Genomic DNA, 6,070 nt, shown 5'->3' with positions numbered 1-6,070 from the left:
AACGCATATAATATGCTTGAAAATGAAGCTATCAACCATATTATGTAACCAAAAGATGTGCCATCCAAAGACCGTGAAGCGATGCTAAGAAAGTTTTTGGAAATATTCTGAATTGATAAAAATGGAATATAAAAATTATTTTTTTCGGGACCACCCTATCTAAATTTAGCAATTTTGTCATAAAACATCACCTATATGAGATAAAATAAATGTTTATTGAGCAAAAATGCTTAGAATTAAATTCTCTATAACTTTGTAGAATCATATGAACTCATAACTCAAAAGGGTAAAAAAATACATTTCCAAAAAAAAATTACCGTAGGGCCACCCTAATGACAACTTACACCAAAAATAGATTTCTTCTTGTAGATCATTTCTTCTGAAGACGTCGAAACTCTAGCACTGATGGTTTTAGAGTTATCGATTTATGTCGTGAAATTTGACGAATCCGACCATTGTGCCTTGGGTTGTTTACTTTCGGCAGAAAGTGAAGAGCCTAGATTTTCTGGGCATAAAACGAGATTTGACGCGTCGTTTTACGAAGCTTGAATTCAGCCAAATCAACAGGAACAAACTACGCATCACCGCACCTACATACCAGGTGGCGAATGAAATTGCTGGCGACAGGGCGTACAATGTTGAATATTTAGTTTATGCCCTCGCGGAGGTCGAGATAGAAGGCGTAATCAACGCAGCGAGCTTGACTTGCAAGGATGTGCTTGCAGGAAAGGTCGCCTAAAGAACGCCCTGCAATCTACCGTGGATATTCTGGACTGCAAGGAATTGCACTCAGCAGCCACGGTAGATGGCAAAAAGGTTTATTCCAAGTCGGGCTCGCTTCGGGTGACATTCGCCGGTTCGATGCTTCCAAAGTATGTAGATATAGAAAATATGTTGTTTCCGGTGCGTCTTTTGTGCCAAGGGTATTTAATTGTACCAACTGCAAACAACTTGGTCACACTGCCGAGTTTTGTGACAACAAACCACGTTGTGGCAAATGCTCAGAAAGACATCGGGAGGAGTTCTGCCAGCAACAAGCAACAAAATGTGCTTATTGTGGTTTGAATCCTCCCCATGGTTTGCAGGAATACCCGGTGTACAAAAGCGCACCCAAAAGTGAAGCGCTCGTGGGTACAGCGCTTCAAGCAGTCGTATGCAGAAATGGTTAAGTCGCAAGACACATCCGCCACAGCCACTGCATCGACTGCTATTTCAGCCACCGTTCGTGTGGAGTGATTATTATGATTCCATATCCATTGATGAATTGGACTCTGACGCAGCCGATATGGATGATCCTGCGGAGGTACACGTGCCCGAAAAGAGGAAGCAACCGTCTTCCCCGGGATCGCGCCGCAAGAGAACAAAAATCATCCATAAAAGCTTGACAAAATCTGAAGGTAATGGGGGTTTATTTAAAATCCCGAAGCAATCTGTCCCTACTGCTTCTTTTGATCCTAGTTGCAGTAAGACATTCCCGCCATTGCCTAAATCCGATGTTTCGAAGAAATATCCGGCTAGGAGAATCAACGAAAGAAAAAAACAAATTCGCACTTCTAGAAAAAGTATTCCGTCCAAGCGAGGATTGATCTCCTTTAAGGACCTTGTGGACCGTTTTTTGAACTTGTTCAATATTCCGAATTCATTGAGGCCAATCATTGACCTCTTTATTCCAACAGTTGAAAGTTACCTGAAGCAATTGACTGTTTCATGGCCCCTTCTTGCAGAAATTGTATCTTTCGATGGATAATACGGCCAACACCGAAGATACAATCACTGTGCTGCAGTGGAACTGTCACAGTCTGAAAAATAAATTAGACGTGTTCAAGTTTTTGATTCGCAATTCCGATTGCGATATATTTGCACTCTGTGAAACATGGCTTTCTTCTGAAGATGAAATCAACTTCCACGATTTTAACATTATTCGCCAAGATCGGGATGATCATTATGGTGGCGTTCTTTTGGGGATAAAAAAATGCTACTCCTTCTACAGAATTCCCATTCCGACTGTTCCCGACTTAGAAATCGTCGCATGCCAAGTAAATGTGAAGAATAAAGATCTTTGCATAGCTTCAGTGTACATTCCTCCAAATGCCTCTATTAATCATCGACATTTTTGGAGCGCAGTCTTCCTCCTATCATCTCCAGTATTGATATTGGGTGATATGAACGCACATGGTATTGGATGGGGCGAAACGTATGACGATTATAGAGCGCCTATTTTCTATGATTTGTGTGACGATTTCAATTTGAATATTTTGAACACTGGTGAAGTAACTCGAATAGGACCAAATGGTCAACAAAGCCGTATTGATCTGTCTTTATGTTCAAATTCACTATCATTAGATTGCACGTGGAAGGTAATTCAAGATCCCCATGGTAGTGATCATATGCCGATAGTTACCACAATTAAAAGTAGCTATCAACAATCTGAGCCAGTTAATGTTCCTTTCGACCTCACGAAAAACATTGACTGGCCAAAATTTGCATCGGCGGTAAAAATTGGTATTGAATCAACTGATGTTCTTCCACCTTTGGATGAATATCGATTCCTAACTGAGTTGATTCAAAAAAGCGCACTAGAAGCTCAGAAACGACGCGTTCCAAGTACATCTGTCATAAGAAGACCAGCCACTCCTGGATGGGATGATGAATGTACTAAGTTGTATTCTGAGAAATCTGATGCCTTCAAGGCCTTCCGTAAACACGGAAGGTCCGAGCTTTTTGAAGAGTATTTGAGGCTCGAAAGAAAGCTCAAAAATCTTCTCAAGGCAAAAAAACGAAGCTACTGGCGACGTTTTGTCGAGGGACTATCACGAGAAACCTCAATGACAACACTTTGGAAAACGGCCCGCAACATGCGGGACCGCATTTCCACCAACGAGAGTGAAGAATACTCCAATCGATGGATATTCAACTTCGCAAAAAAGGTCTGTCCAGATTCCGTACCAGCAGAACCGCTATTTCGAGAATCAATCACTGATCCCGGTTCTTTGGGTGGACCATTCTCAATGCTGGAACTTTCTATGTCTCTTCTTTCATCGAATAACTCTGCTCCGGGATGCGATAACATCAAATTCAATCTTCTTAAAAACCTCCCAGATATCGCAAAAAGACGATTACTTGACCTGTACAACTGTTTCATGGAGTACAACATTGTGCCACCTGAATGGCGACTGGTGAAAGTAATAGCTATTCAAAAGCCTGGAAAACCAGCGTCTAATCACAATTCATACCGACCGATTGCCATGCTATCATGCATGAAAAAATTATTGGAGAAAATGATCCTTTCAAGAGTCGACCATTGGGTCGAAGAAAATGCATTGCTTTCAAATACTCAGTTTGGATTTCGAAAAGGGAAAGGAACAAACGATTGTCTAGCGTTGCTTTCTTCAGATATACAACTGGCCTTTGCGCACAAGGAGCAATTGGCTTCAGTATTCTTGGACATTAAGGGCGCTTTTGATTCAGTTTCCATAGAAGTACTGTCAGGCAATCTGCACAGTAGTGGATTACCCGTTATTTTGAATAATTTTTTGTACAATTTGTTGTCAGAAAAACAAATGAACTTCACACTCGGCACTCTGACAACTTCCAGAAATAGCTACATGGGCCTTCCCCAAAGTTCGTGTTTAAGTCCCTTGCTTTATAATTTCTATGTTAAAGATATTGACTATTGTTTGGAAGGACAATGCACGCTCAGACAACTTGCAGATGATGCCGTGGTCTCTCTAAGAGGTCCATGTGCAGCTGTCTTGCAAGGACCATTGCAAAGTACCTTAGATAATCTGACTGTTTGGGCCAGACATTTAGGGATCGAATTTTCACCGCAAAAAACTCAATTGGTTGTGTTTACTAAGAAGCGGTATCCTGCTCAACTGAAACTCAAGCTGTTGAATGATGACTTCAACCAATCTTTATCTTCTAAATACCTTGGGGTCATGTTTGATTCCAAATGTACCTGGAAACTCCACATTGAGTATTTGATACAAAAATGCCGGAAAAGGATCCATTTTCTACGTTCTATCTCCGGAACATGGTGGGGTGCTCACCCGGAAGACCTCATCAAACTCTATAGAACGACTATTCTCTCTGTTTTAGAGTATGGCTCCTTCTGCTTCCTCTCAGCAGCTGATTGCCACCTGATCAAATTGGAACGAATTCAGTATCGTTGTTTGCGTATTGCCCTTGGTTGCATGCATTCAACGCATAACATGAGCCTGGAGGTGCTTGCTGGAGTCACTCCTTTAAAGCACCGTTACTGGGAGCTCTCACTTAGAATATTCATCAAATGTGGAACAAGTAACACACTTGTTCTAGATAACTTCGATAATATGCTTGAACTAACTTGTCGTTCAAGACTCCTGAGAGTTTATCTCAACTACATATCGTCAGATCTTTGTCTTCCGTGTTATAATCCCCCTCGAGTTCACTTCACCAACGACAGTTCCTCAATTGTATACGATCTGTCCATGAAACATGCTATTCAAGGAATACCAGATCATCTTCGACAAATATCTATTCCCTTCATTTTTTCTGAAAAATATGAACATGTCAATTGCAACAACAGATATTTCACTGATGGTTCTCGCATCAACGGATCCACTGGCTTCGGTGTTTTCAATGTAACTTCAACCACCTTCCAAAAACTTCAGGAACCGTGTTCGGTTTATGTTGCTGAGCTGGCAGCAATTAACTTCGCTTTGGGGATAATTTCCAATCAGCCTGTAGATCATTATTTCATCTTCTCGGATAGTCTTAGTTCTATCGAGGCACTCCGGTCGATGAAACCTGTTAAGCACGCATCTTACTTTCTTTCAAACATAAGAGAGCAGATGCGTGTTTTGGTCGAAAGATCATTCAAGATTACCTTTGTTTGGGTCCCATCTCACTGCTCAATCTACGGCAATGAGAAGGCAGACTCGCTGGCAAAGGTGGGCGCACAGGAAGGTGAGGTTTATGATAGACAATTCTCGAGCAACGAGTTTTTCCCATTAGTCCGTCAGAGTACTCTTCAAAGTTGGCAAAGAAATTGGACACACAACGAACTTGGACGGTGGCTATTTTCTATAGTTCCAAAAGTTTCTGGGCGAGCGTGGTTCAGAGGTGAGGACTTAAGTCGAGGCTTCATTCGCGTGATGTCGAGACTTATGTCTAATCACTATTCACTAAACGCACATCTGTACAGAATAAACCTTGTCGATAGCAACTTATGTAGGTGCGGAGCCGGTTATGATGACATCGATCACGTAGTTTGGTCCTGCTCGGAAAATGACGCCTCCAGAGAGCAATTATTGGATACCCTTGTGGCCCGAGGTAAACAACCCTTCAGGGAAGTTCGAGGTGTTTTGGGAGATCGTGATGTTGTCTATATGCAGGCCATTTATAGTTTTCTTTGTGCTTCTGACATCAAAATTTAATATTTTGTTTTTTTTTCTTCTTTCTACAAAGTTTTTTTTTTGTTTAGTCTCTGTCTTTTCGTTCCGTAGAGCTCCATAGCTCTTGCCATCCGGAAGATGCTCCCAGTCGAACCATTCCTCGAGCATGACGACACGCCACATCGTCACTGACGCCAAATGCCCGGATGAGTAGCTGAAATTTACTTATCCCAAATCCTAAGCCCCGTCCATCCCTAAACATTGTAAACTAACCTCGAGTCACCACGAGTACGCTGGCTCCTTCCCCTCTCTTATTAACTGTATAATAAAATGATATTGATTGTATATATCACAAAGAACCATGGCTCCGTAAAGTGTTATACACGCCTGAGCCTACCAAATAAACGAACTTGGAAAAAAAAAAAATCAAGCGAGTTGGCTCGTAGATGACGCATCGATGATTGAGATTTGAGAATGATTCTACCATCATTGTTCGGTTTTCGAGGAAAATGCATCTCATGGGAATAGAAACTTGAGCGTGTAGTTGAATTTTGTTGAAAAAAGAAATCCGATGTGAGTTAGAAGAATGTTAAGTAGATTCTACCTTATTGCATAAAACGAAAAATACTTTGAAAGTAAGAAAAGTGAAACGTGTAACCAATAGAAATTATATCTAAAATTTTTGAATACACTGG

Source organism: Armigeres subalbatus, chromosome 1 (genome assembly GCF_024139115.2).
Source record: "Armigeres subalbatus isolate Guangzhou_Male chromosome 1, GZ_Asu_2, whole genome shotgun sequence".
NCBI classification, from domain to species: domain Eukaryota; kingdom Metazoa; phylum Arthropoda; class Insecta; order Diptera; family Culicidae; genus Armigeres; species Armigeres subalbatus.
This window is presented reverse-complemented; position numbering follows the sequence as displayed.